The sequence below is a fragment of the Cornus florida genome, unplaced genomic scaffold (assembly GCF_030987335.1).
Source record: "Cornus florida cultivar Cherokee Brave unplaced genomic scaffold, ASM3098733v1 CherokeeBrave_3.0.0_Hap2_Chr04, whole genome shotgun sequence".
Lineage (NCBI taxonomy): Eukaryota > Viridiplantae > Streptophyta > Magnoliopsida > Cornales > Cornaceae > Cornus > Cornus florida.
In genome coordinates this window covers 16,777,947-16,791,253 of record NW_026775574.1, presented here as the reverse complement: position 1 = coordinate 16,791,253, position 13,307 = coordinate 16,777,947, and positions in this window count along the sequence as shown.

The following is a 13,307-nucleotide window of genomic DNA, read 5'->3' as shown; positions in this document are numbered from 1 at the left end:
GGTTTGTCTTGATTCTGACTAAGATATAAAGGTTAATATGCAGAGACGGAGAGGACAGATAATAATTAAAACTTCATAAAGAAAAGGTATTCAACACATCAACCACTTGTTTTTATAACTTGAATGTGGGTGATTTTACCATGGAGTTAAAAGTTTCATTTTAATGGGTGATTTTACCATGGAGTTAAACTTTCAGATTTTTTTACTCCGGTAGGGTATTATTACATACCCATTTATACTCAATTATTTTTTTCATTCGGTGTCAATATGGAACAAATGACCATTGTTACGTTTCCTCCCACCAAACTCGCAACGCCCTCGTTGCAGCTCGAACTCCTTTCGGACCGAATACTTGGCGTGATACCGGATCAAAAATTGGATCTGACTTTAATACCAACGGTAACAAGTGGGCGTTTGCCCGTTTATTTAAAATCTCAAATTGTTGGGTAGTACTGCATATTCATCCATTTATACACAATTACTTTTTCCATCCCGATTTGATGTGGGATAAATGACCTTTGTTACAATTAGTCTTGTGGGATAGATATTTATTTTTTTATTTTTTTTTTCAATAATAAATCAACCAAGATCCTCTCATGTGTCATTATTGTGCCTAATACAAACTTTATATGATGTATATAGCAAGAGCAGAAGTAGCAGTGATATTCACACGGAAAATTTGCAATGATTTGTCTAATCGAATGATTTTTGATTAGTTATTTATGCTAAATACAAGTAAATAGAAGACTTCACTCTCCTATTTGTTGTATAAATGACTAATTAAAAATAATAGTAAGTCTACCAATTCACCGCAACTACTCTAGGCAAAAATTATTTTCCATATAACAATTTTAAATAGTAAATGTAGTAATTAACTTTAAATCGACCATCTAACAAATACAAAAAAGTGTTAAATTTTCGGTTTAATGGAGTTATAACGTACCTTAGGCACGAAGCCACCTTATATAGCCAATGGGGCCCAACAACCTTACTGATTTTTTTTAATTAAATTATTAATATTTTTTAATAATAATTGATATATATATGTATATATATTTTATCTTATCGTTGTTTAAAACCGCCCCCTCCTAAAAAAAATTATGACTTCGGTCACTAAGGCTTCGTTTGGATTGAGAGATTTGGAGAGAAAAGAAAGGGAAAGATAGTGATGAATGTGTTTGGATGGGAGGAATAAGAGAGAAAAGAAAAGATTTGGAGAGATTTGGAGGGATAGCAATTCCTCTAAATCCCTCATTTGGAATCCCTCCAAAATTGACAAGATTTTGAGGATTTGGAGAGAAATGGAGCAAATTTACATAAGGGACAAGAGAGTTGAGAGACAACCAGCTGAAGCTATATATATGTGCATGTCGATATGTATATATGTAGTTTGGGGAGGCTGAAATATATATATATATATACATAGTTTGATTTTGATTTTTGGAACAATCTAAAATGATATGCCGAGATATGGGTTTTAATGTTCTGATTCTTGTAAATTTTGTAGTTTCCAGTTGGAGAGATAGAGAGAATGACGGAGGCGAGAGAGAGAGAACGGTGGAGGCGATTGGGAGGCTGAAATGATTTTGCCCTACTAACCCTACTAAAAAAGGGTAAGATGATAATTTCATTATTATCATTTTTCTTCTTTTCTCTCCGTTGTATTATCCAATTAACAATATTGTCAATTCCTTTTTTTTCTCTCCTATCTATCTAAAAATAAATATAAACTATAGGTATCCTTTCATTTCCTTTTATTTTCTCTTATAATCTTTTTCTTTCTTTTCTAACCTGTGTATCTAAACGAAACCTAAGGCATAGTATTAATCTTATTTACTTTATCGAATGAATAAAAATTATTTCTATTACACCCTCGGCAGGGAAATAAATATAAATAACATTAATCTAATCATGCAATATTCCTTACTTTCCCTCCTACGTGTATGCTAAAATGTTGGTCCAAAAAATATCTAATTTTTTTACAAGCCCTAGCATAAAATATCAAATAAATTACCACCCACGAAAGGAAATTTCAAATTGTGGTATGAGCACATGTTAAAAATAGTAAAGTATAACCTTTAAGGGAAAGTAATGTGAGATTTGTATCCACGTATGAGAAGTAAAACACAAACCAAAGCATGGTTTAGTGGTAACGCGGCTATTCGACATGTTAATCACATACAGTACTTTTTAGTTTTTCAATATATATATATATATATATATATATATATATATATATATATATATTTATATTTCGATCTGACACGTTTCACATCTAATAACCACTATATATCATTTTTTTTATTCTATCTTGCTCTAATTTTTTTAATGTATATGTGTTTGTATATATGCATATCTTAAGGAGTTGACTGTATTTTCAAATGTGAATCAAGTAAATTAATGAGAAAGATTTAAAGAAATTAGTGATAGTATACTTTAAACAGTATTATACGCAAGATCCACTCCCTCTAGCCTTCCTAGATATAAAAATTTAAAGATTGGCATTTCATTTCTTTAATTAATATATCATAATAAATACTAAAAAAATCAATTGCCTACACTTTTCTTAACGTCTCAGTATCATTCACAAGCACACACAAATATTATATACACACACACGATCATCATAATTTCTCTCAAAAAGCTAACATGTTTGTGTGTGTGTATAAGTAATACTCTAAAAAGAGTTCCCACACCATTAGCTTTCTATTTTAACAAATTGAAATATATATATGAACAACTAAAAGTAAGAAAGAAAGCGTCATCCCTCCTTGTTTCCTCGTCTCTTTCATAATTCTATGGCTTAATTTCAACCAAACATAAGAATGTTCATTTATCCTTCTTCAATCGTCCCTATCCTTCCTCAATCATCCCTAACTCTTTCCCTGCAACCCATGTTAACAGGGTTCATCATTTCATTCTTTGCTGCGTCGTACCCAAGTAAAATTCTTTTGTTGGTTGGATGATGATCAATTACATCACCATGGCTTATGAAAATACAACTAACTATTTGGTGACTCATAAATAATGAAATGCATGCATGTATTTAAGGAGATGTCACCTAAAATGCATGATCAAAATTAACTCTACATGGTTCTAGAGACCTGAGTGGAATCTCAGCTTTATTAAGATTGATTGAAGGTTTGTGGATATAGAATAACTACCCATTATACAATCAACTGTCACCACTAACCCAAATTAAATTGCGCGCGCATATATATATATATATATATATATAATAATGATGATGATAAGGAGTTTAACAGTCTTGACAATTCTGACTAATATTACGTGACTAGATATTAATATCATGATATTAGTCAAATTTTAAATCATTTTTTATATATATATAAACACACTGATTCTAACCAAGTACATTTTGCTCGAGTTTTAATCATTTTTCTATATATAAACACACTGCTTCTAGTAAAGTACATTTCGTTGGAGTTTATCTGTATGAACTTGAATTTTATCAAACTAAAGTCTGAAAGAGCTTGTAATTAACTAAGAAATAGGTTTAAACTAATCCCAAGACATAATTGAACATAATTGTCTCTTGGATAAATAGAGGATTAAGTTGCAATTATCTAAAAGTGCATTATGCGTACAAAATCCAATCATGTTCTGTTAGAATCCGAGGCACAAAATTCTACAACAAATATGATTATATTGGCTCTATATGAACTTATTAGAAAAGACAAAAGACCCAGTATATGCCTATAATTAAAGCCATGAAATTTGCTTCAATAACATAGATACTTAGGTATCAACTCGTAACTTTTTAAGATAAAAATGTTAACACTAGCCAGTACCATGAGCCATAGCCCAGATCCTAGAGTCAATACCGTTATAATTAGTGGATACCAATAATGCCCAAATATAGTGTCACTTCAATTGAGTTGCACAAGCAAGTTGTATAATTTGATATGTTATTCTTTTTTAAGATTCGGTATGTAATTCGTATCGATCAATTTACACTGATTTTGTTCAAATATGTTACACTGCAACCGTGACCGCTAATGTGAATCTTGCATACAACATATTCTATATATATATATAATTGACAAAATCTGATAGTAGAGTGTATCATATAAATGTGAGGTACACCACCACTGTTTTGGCGGGAATATCGAACTAGTAGAATGTATAGAGATGGCAATGCAGCAGGAATGGAGAGGGTTTTGTTTAAATTCATACCCGTCCCATTTAATTATAAATAAATTTATACCTGCAATGAGTTTTAATTTCACAATTCATACATTTCCCGTTAAGAGATGAGTATACACATGCCCGCCTTGCCCTGTTTACGCTTTTTTATTTTTATTTTTTGTTATCTATATAAATAAATAGATAAAATCTATAAATTTTATACAATATATATATATATATATATATATATATATATATATAATGATATAGATATATTTAAATAAAGTATAATGAGAGGGGCAGGACAAATGTTTCTCAAAACTTATACTCGCCTGAGTATAAAATTTAAATTCATTTTTGCTTTTACAGTACATAAACGATTCCTATATTCATATCAGGCCGGACAAAGCATGACTCCGAATGGGGTGGTACAAATTGTCATTCCTGCAATACAGTTTCACGTAACATTTATTTACAAACTTGCCCCCCAAAATTACCCACCACCAATTAGTTCATACAACACCGCAACTAATCAATGCACCATGGACACCCTGTAATTTATTGGCTTGAGATGATTGACATTGGTGTGGATCAGCACCCACGTAAGAGCATTTATGTCGCTTGTTGATGGCACGATAACACAAGATAAGGCTTAAGTGGTGAACAAAATATCATTACTCTAGCAAACGAAGGAAAGGATAAGAACCATCCCATATTATCTTTGAATGTAAAAGTAGACCCTCTATACTTAAATGTGGTTTTGTTTTGTTCCAGCTCTATTTTATTATTTCTTTATAAACCACAACTACAAGTGTCCCAAAGCATGTGACATTCAAGAAGCTTTGGTTCTTGTGCCCTAAAGATGGAGGATTCAAAACATGTTAAGCTATATTGTATATTGGTGGATAAGCTACTTATGTATCAATTCGTAACTTTTTTTCAGGGTTTGATATCTTTATATACTTTTATGAGCTACTTATGCATCAATTCGTAACTTTTTTTCAGGGTTTGATATCTTTATATACTTCTATGAATCGATTGGTTCGATTAGTTTACACGGATATTTAGATCATAATTATTATTATTTTTTTTTTTTACCAATGTCTTGCTATTTTTTTCATTTTGATATATATACCTATAAAAAATTACTATTGCCCACACTGAAATTCCTAAACATTTTCACAATTGCCCCCACTCATATTTTTTTCTAGATCTGTCCCTACTGATATTCATCTGAATCCGTTACACCATAACTACGACTACGAACCATGGTCCTAAATAAAAAATAGTCTCTTTATGTGCTGAGTTAAGACAACACAAATATTTGTATTTAAAAGTACTTTGAATTTAGAATTGGAGGAAATTTTGTTCAGAATTTTAACTAAGTTTTTCAAATTCTCTAGTCACCAATGATAGTGAAGCTCAACTCAAAATGATAGGTGAATAAATATTTTTCTGAAGTATGTCATAAATGTGTAGGGTTTTTTTTTCGGAATATTTTTTAAATTTTTTTCGAAATTTTATAAATGTGTAGAGTTGTTATAAGAAAGTAAATGATTGATTTATGACAATTAGTAAAAATTTCCTATGATTTTCTTGACAGACAATCTGAAGGCCCAAATAAAAAATAATAAAAAAAAAAAAAAAAACAGGTAATCCAAAATGGATTGGGTCTTTCTAACAAAAAGCCCATTCTTCTTCTAGTTACCGTTGGACCAATTATGCTAAGTAAAAAATTGTTAGTCATTTTATTGAAAGAGGGTAATATTACTAGCTTTTAGATAATGTCACAAAATTATAAATTTAAAGTGCATCATATGTAAAAGACAACGGACTATATATCATATTTATAAACTATGTTATAATGCATTTATGCATATAAAATAATTTATTCAATTAACCATATTCTCATACGGGCTATTAGTTCAGGGACTACCGTTAGACATAAATATTAACAACCATACAATTAAATCCATAAATTTGTCAACCTAGTAAGGATTCTTTTTACTGAAAATAACATTAACTATTTAAAAATATATACTGAAAATAACATTAACTATTTAAAAATATATATTTAAATTGACAAAATTAATCAAAAACACACACCTATTTATAGACTTCGATATAACTGTAACTCTCTAACTAAAAGATATTTACATTTTACATATCTATTGCATCCTAGAATACTCTACTATCAAACCACTCCTCTGCAAATCACTAGAAGACCACAGCTCTCAAAACATTCCCTCCAATTTGCCCGATCGAGTATCTTTCGGACTAGAGAGATTTCTTAGCAAGTTATATATACTTCTCACATGTATTATTACTTGTACTTTCTTTTCTCAACATGTCCCGCCATTAGTTTCATTTGCCCAGCACAAATTTGGGAAATAAATATTATTTCTTTCAATTGAAAATACATAAGAATTATTTCACGTAGATGATAAAATTTTATTGTATTACATATTTGGTGGTAGTTTGAAAAAAGAATAAAAGAAAAAAAAAAAAACCAGTCCATGATGTGATAGCTATGTTACACATATCTATTAGCAAAAGAAGGGGAAAAAAAAAATTTAATTGCAAAATAAATACTTTAAATTGTATCATTTTTGCATTTTATCCACTTTAGGATTAGAATTTTTAAGGAGATATGGAATTATTGCAACGTCACCTTTTTAAATTACAGAGTTGTCCTTGACTAATTGGAGACATCTCTAAAACGAACAATGAACTACTAATATGAAACAAAGATAGTAATATCTATGCATAGACATCCATGTAGTTTAACAAACTTATTTAGATGTCTAATCATTACATGACAAGGTATTACACATTTATGTATCCATATTTATTATGCATGGTAAACAAGAATGTTAGATTGGAAGTTAGAAGTTAAAGTTAGAAGTGTCAAGGCTTAAAATCGAACTCCCAAAGACAGCAATAAGCAACTCAACCACTGGACTACGAAGGCATTGACAGTAACAAATTTCATTGAATTGCGTATTTTGATTAAGCTGCTATCATTCCATATCTATAATTTACATAAATTTAAAAGCAAAATGAAAGACATACCGGTCTCACACAAACTGTCAACCTCAATCTTTAACACATTAGTAAAATAGCAACGCAACAAACAAACAATCCAAGAAAAATTCCAAAATTACTTTCTTTTACCATAGGAGTCATGAAATTCATGGAGTGATATCTAGATTTGGAGAATCGTGTCTGAGAAACTACAAACAAAAAGAAGTATGAGCAAATTACGAAAAGATAGAAACTTTTTTTTTTTTTAGGTAAAAAAAGATAGAAACTTGATATCAAATGAAACCAATGTATTCTCCTAACCCTCAAGGTGCACAAGTTTTTTTAAACAAAGATGGCGCCAACAATGTTTCAACAACATAACGATGCCTAAATTACTTTCTTTAACCTAAGAAGCCATGAAATTCTTGTAATGATATCTGGATTAGGAGAAACATATTTGGAAGAAAAGCACAAAAAGTTCACAAAAACATGAAACTCTCGCTTACTATCAAATGAAACCAGTGTAATATCTAAATTCTTAAGGTGCAAAAGCTTTTTTTTTTTTTTTTTTTAAAAAATAATAATAACGCCAACATAGTTTCATCTACGTAATAAAATCCTTAAGGTGCACCAGCTTTTTTTTTTTTTTTTTTGTGAAAAGGACGCCAAGATTCATCAACATAATATTAAATGCTTCTGAAGTACTTCACGACCTATGTGGCCAAGGGGAATCAATTGCGTCTCCTTGAGCACTATTGGTCTACTTAAAGGGCTATAACTTATGGCAAAATAAGTAAAACACACCAAACCTCACATCTGGATTAATTATGGAAGGAAGTGTCCCATGGCCAAGTTTAGGCATAAGATTCAATTTCCACACTATCCTCTCTTGCTTTCCATCAAAACTCTCAAATCAATTCTAATGGACAGTCATCACAATACGAATATTTTTATTTTAATAACTAAAGTTCATTCAAAGAGCACTTATGCGTGAAGCGCATCCCATCTACGAGGAAAAAAAAAAAAAAAAAACCTAGAGACACACACACTAAACCTCGAGCTATCCATAAAATCCCCATAAATTTATAATAAAACCCATCAACCCAAAGAAATAAGAAACTAAGTACGGGACAACTTGAGCACCTAAATAGGAGCCTCCTCTCCCTCGAATATATATCTTCTTTTTGTTCAATGTACCTTTATATATGTGATTATAGGCTGTTGGAAATAGTGTGATACCACTTTATTGACTTTTGCTCTGATACCACTTTATTGAAAATAGTGACCTAGATACACACAACACTCAATAATATTTTCAAGAGAATGATATGGAGGAATACTTAAAAAATTATTTTATTCCACTTCTACTATTATTTGACTAGAGTACATGAATATATAAGTCACAAGAACTTAGGTGTAACAATTACATTTAAGTGCCCAATTACTCACACTAATATAACTTTTAGGCTTAACTCCCACTACTCCCACTAACATGGTATTTATGAGGTATAATTCCCACTAACATAACCATTTAGACTTAACTCTCATGACCCTTGATTTTACATAACCTCCACCATCACACTAACTCTCATATACTAATTCTCATTACGATAATTTATTACCCACTAACATGAAATGCACACATGCATCATGTATACCAAATGCTTTAAAATACTAATTAATACTAAAATTCTAAAATCAAGTTTATTTTCAGCACCCCCCTTTAAAGTTGATTTTGTAATTCGAAAGTACGCTTCTTTATTAATCTTGGGGGCTTGATCAAAAGTTCGATAGTTGATCTTCAATTCCACCTCATTCAATAGCTTCAATCTTCTTGGCCATTTCCATTGATGTGTAGGGCTTGTGAAACCTCTTATGATCAACATTTATCTTCTTCACATGAGCGCACCATCCATTTTCTCTCTTCTTGAATTCTTGAAACTTGTTGAACTTCTTATGTGCTTCTTCTTTGGTATCAAAAAATAACTCCATATTCACCCAACCTGTGTCAATTACAAAATTCTCCAAACCATCTTGTAAAAAATAATTCGAAAAATCCTTCTCGCCTTTAGCTTCAATCTCATAATTAATTGGAATAATTTTCTTAAAGAGAAGTTCATCATTCTCCACAAAATAAGCATTATTTGATGAATATGAAGAAATAATAATTTCATCAAGTAAATCAAATATAACTTCTTTCAAAGTGGAATTTGTAACCATACCTGAAAATGTTAACTCACCAACTTGAACTTTAGCACTTCCTTCTTCTAAATAGTCTATTTTCACTTCATCCTCCTCCAATTTTTCAATCTCTTCTTTAACACCTTTTCTTACCTCTTCCTTATTCACCATTTCAAATTCTCCTTCAACTTTTGAATCTCCAAAATCTTCAACTTCTTTTGCATAATACACCTCTTCATTCTCCACAACTTTGTCATCAAGACTTTCATAATCATCTTTCGTAAACTTATCATTCTCAAAGCATTGTACCCAATACTCTATGGGTAGTGATTCACCTCTATGATTAGAAACGATGGTCTCGAGCATCTTCCAAACACAACTTGGAGTTTTGGACTCTCCAAAATACTCCCAAATTTCTTGATGTATTGCCTTTTGTAACATTACCAATGCCTTCTCTTCTTTCTTCACACGAATCTTGTTGGACATGCCATTCTTTCGCTCTTCTCCAACAACATCCCACAAATCACATGCTTTGAGGTATGAAGTCATGATGATTCTCATTCTCTTGTAATTAGAAAACATCATCTTCTCACTAAGAAAATACATTTTTCCCTCTTCATCATCATCAAGGAAAAACATGTTTTTCTAAAAATGCTGAACCTTCTAGGATCAACTTCATCAGGTCTTCAGTATCGTGGCTCTGATATGGAACGTGGGCTCTGATGATGACCCGGCTCTGATACCACTTTGTTGGAAATAGTCTGATACCACTTTATTGGCTTTTGCTCTGATACCACTTTGTTGAAAATAGTGGCCTAAATACACACAACACTTAATAATATTTTGGAGAGAATGATATGGAGGAATACTTAAAAAATTATTTTATTTCACTTCTATTATTATTTGACTAGAGTACATGAATATATACGTCACAAGAACATAGGTGTAACAATTACATTTAAGTGCCCAATTACTCACACTAATATAACTTTTAAGCTTAACTCCCACTACTCCCACTAGCATGGTATTTAGGAGGTTTAATTCCCACTAACATAACCATTTAGACTTAACTCTCATGACCCTTGATTTTACATAACCTTCACCATCACACTAACTCTCATTTACTAATTCTTATTACGATAATTTATTACCCACTAACATGAAATGTACACATGCATCATGTATACCAAATGCTTTAAAATACTAATTAATACTAAAATTCTAAAATCAAGTTTATTTTCAATATAGACAGCCCATACAAAAGAATTTTAAAAAATAATAATCATACACCAAAAAAAAAAAAAAAAAGAGGTTCTTTGTTCTTCTTATACATAGAAAGACATGTTTCAGGTTCCTTAAAAAAGAAAGGACATGCCTCATCTTTGGTCCTCCCAAATCGAATGGAGGAAGTTGCCTTACTAAGCCAATGAATGAGGATGAGACCTTGAATAGTAATGCATGAGCCACCTAGTGTATGGAGTACTAACATATTTCAAACATAGCAAGGCACATGTTTAACATGCATGAATTAATAATATTATTCATAATGATACTGAAACTCAACTCAAATTCATAAATGAATCCACATTTTCTGAAGCATGTTGCAAATATGAGTAGTGGTGCTATAACAGTAGATGATTGCTCCATAACATAAAGTAACAATTTCTTATAGTTTTCTCCAGATACACAGTAATACTAGTAGCTTCCAAATTTACGAGAAATAAAAAATAAAATAAATAAATAAAGGAGCTAAATTATTGTATACCTCCTAAAAGGATTGAATATTTTTTTAACCATTTATTATGAAAAGAGGCGGATTCTTTTGGTTTCGAATCAATGAACTGAAATGGAATAACTTTACCATTGTGCTAGCTCTTGAGATTCTCATGAAAATTCATTGTTTTGTAGGTTGAGAGATGTGAGCTTAATTTTTACATTCAAAATTTTATTACGACATAATTCCACTATTAAACGGTTCCTTATCTTATTGGAATTGTTCCTCATCCTAATATGAATTGATCACTAAGCACCAAGGCCCAAGTGTTTTTCAATTAGTCAAACCCCTTGTTTGGTTCCCCGATCTTTTCATCTAGAACCACCCTTTTTTTCCACTCCAACTAAAAATTACAATAAAATAATAATCCCTGCAATCAAATATAAAATAATTAACTATTTGAATGTGAGACACAGTGCTTCATACAAATATAATCCCTGCAATCAAATATAAAATAATTAACTATTTGAATGTGAGACACAGTGCTTCACACAAATATGTTTGTGTTGAGTGATGATTCCAATTACACTATTTGGATTGAGTGTTCATATAATTGCATTTTTTTGCTTGTCTCTGTTGAAAGAAAGAAATTGAATTCATATTTGGACTCCGTAATGATCAAAGCATAGTTGTAGCCACTTCATGTTGAAGAAACTTTTTCTTAGAGTAGAAGAAATACAGAATAATTTCACTATATCTGCAAGAAACTAAGGTAACTAATGAAAACACTGAAAATTTCTAGTTGTAACCAAAAAGTGCTAGCACAATCTTCACTGTACCTATTGCCCACCTCCTCCTAGTTTTCTCTAGTATTATAAGAAACACCTTGAACATGGTCAAGACATGTTGTGGATGGGATCTGATCCTCTTCGAACTCCTCTTTTGCTCGATTGATTTGGATTAAATTTCTTGCTCACAGCTGACAATTCCTTCTCCGTGTTGAGGTCTTGCTTCGCGACTGCCTGAAGCATACGATGATTCTTCAGCAGAACTACTCCCTGATCTTCATTGCTCCATCTCAGGACAAGGTCTACACTTTTCCGGCCGGAGATTTTCTCTGTTTGAAGTGCTATGACTCCAGTGAACACAAGAAGCATAAGCAGTCTATGAAGAGTAGAACTCATGGTTTCTAATCAATCAAGAAGGATAGAGAGATGGAGGACAAGCAAGTTAGAGATTGTATTCCTTGTATTCTTAATTATCATCCATTCCTGTAGATATAGGTAGCATTTATTCTTATGGGAATTAGAGGGAGCTTTAATATCTAGAGAGGAATATTAGATTCTCTCCAAAAAAAAAAAAATAAGATGCAATCTAAGCAAATAGAAGAATCTGACTAGATAAGTATAAAGGTGTTGGAACAAAACCCTAGAGAAGCTAAGCATCTTTTTCCATTTGCTTCTCTTCCATCTCTATCATTTGCCCTGCTTTTGTCTGCTAAAGAAAGACCAACCCAGTCTCTTGGACTCCATTTATCTTGCCACATTCTTATGCTTATATGCACCATAGACATACATTATATGATGCTCGTTTGATTATTTAAATAACAATAATTATTATTATTATTACTAGCCCAGTGCTATGGGTCTCGAGAGGGTTTGATGTATCTATACTATATATGATGCTAACCATTTTGTAAGGTACATCCTGAATTGAACTGAACTGAACTAGTCCTAATGTTCCACTTGAGAGGATTCGGGTCCGTTTGATGAAAGAAAATCCCCTCATGTGAACAATAAAAATCATGTTCCGTCCAATTCGGGATGTACTTTACAAAAAGATTGGAATACTTAACAAAGATCTCAACTTTTTTGTAAGGTACATCCCGAACTGGACGGAACATGTCTTACTATTTCACTGGAGAGGTTTCGGATCCCTAGTATGATCATTATATGAATATCTATCTTGGTAAATTACTATTCCTTACGTATTAAAAAAAGTGAGTTTTTGAGTGAGAGTGACTGGGCAGACAGGCCATGAGCAAGCCAAAGCTAGTAGATTGCAACGTTAGGACATTTTAATATGAATGAATGGAATAGAAAAGAAAGCGAAATAGAAGCCCCTCCTAAAAGAAAAGAAAAACCAAACCCTTGCTTTATGCTATTTGAAGATTTCCTTTAGAAGCATAAGCTCTCTTCTCTATGCAGCAAAAATAACAATCCTGGTTTCTTGTGCTAAA